Here is a 1,122-nt window from a genome sequence, read left to right on the forward strand (position 1 = left end):
GGAAATGCCCGGTGGTCCATGAACTGTTTACCATCAAGAGTTTGGCTGGGAGAAAAGAGAGAGGGGGGGTCTCGGAGGCCATAGGACTCGGGTGAAGATGGCGGCAGCCGAGGCCGCGAACTGCATCATGGAGGTTTCCTGTGGCCAAGCAGAAAGTAGTGAAAAGCCCAATGCTGAGGACATGACATCCAAAGACTACTACTTTGACTCCTATGCCCACTTTGGCATCCACGAGGAGATGCTGAAGGATGAGGTGCGGACCCTCACATACCGCAACTCCATGTTTCACAATCGGCATCTCTTCAAAGACAAGGTGGTCCTGGATGTGGGCTCCGGCACCGGCATCCTCTGCATGTTCGCTGCCAAGGCAGGGGCTCGCAAGGTTATTGGAATTGAGTGTTCCAGTATCTCCGATTATGCTGTGAAGATTGTCAAAGCCAACAAGTTAGACCATGTGGTGACCATCATCAAAGGCAAGGTGGAGGAGGTGGAGCTGCCTGTGGAGAAGGTGGACATCATCATCAGCGAGTGGATGGGCTACTGTCTCTTCTATGAGTCCATGCTCAACACTGTGCTGCACGCTCGCGACAAGTGGCTGGCACCCGATGGCCTCATCTTCCCAGACCGTGCCACCCTGTATGTGACAGCCATTGAGGATCGACAGTATAAAGACTACAAGATCCACTGGTGGGAGAACGTGTATGGCTTTGATATGTCCTGCATTAAAGACGTGGCCATCAAGGAGCCCCTGGTGGATGTGGTGGACCCAAAGCAGCTGGTCACCAATGCCTGCCTCATAAAGGAGGTGGACATCTATACAGTCAAGGTGGAGGACCTGACCTTCACCTCCCCCTTCTGCCTGCAAGTGAAGAGGAATGACTACGTGCATGCACTGGTGGCCTACTTCAACATAGAATTTACCCGATGCCACAAGAGGACCGGCTTCTCAACCAGTCCTGAGTCCCCATATACACACTGGAAGCAGACTGTGTTCTACATGGAGGACTATCTAACAGTGAAGACTGGCGAGGAAATCTTTGGCACCATTGGAATGAGGCCCAACGCCAAAAACAATCGTGACTTGGACTTTACCATCGACCTGGACTTCAAGGGTCAGCTGTG

The 1,122-nt window shown here is 52.6% G+C and overlaps 1 pseudogene across 1 annotated transcript; it reads left to right on the forward strand.

Moving 5' to 3' along the window:
• Positions 1–53: 53 nt before the first annotated feature.
• On the forward strand, positions 54–1,116 carry LOC114635345 (annotated as a pseudogene). Its single transcript, XR_003713456.1, has one exon. The product of XR_003713456.1 is annotated as a protein arginine N-methyltransferase 1 pseudogene (transcript).
• Positions 1,117–1,122: the final 6 nt, after the last annotated feature.

Source organism: Grammomys surdaster, unplaced genomic scaffold (genome assembly GCF_004785775.1).
Source record: "Grammomys surdaster isolate TR1022 unplaced genomic scaffold, NIH_TR_1.0 99595, whole genome shotgun sequence".
Classification (NCBI taxonomy): domain Eukaryota; kingdom Metazoa; phylum Chordata; class Mammalia; order Rodentia; family Muridae; genus Grammomys; species Grammomys surdaster.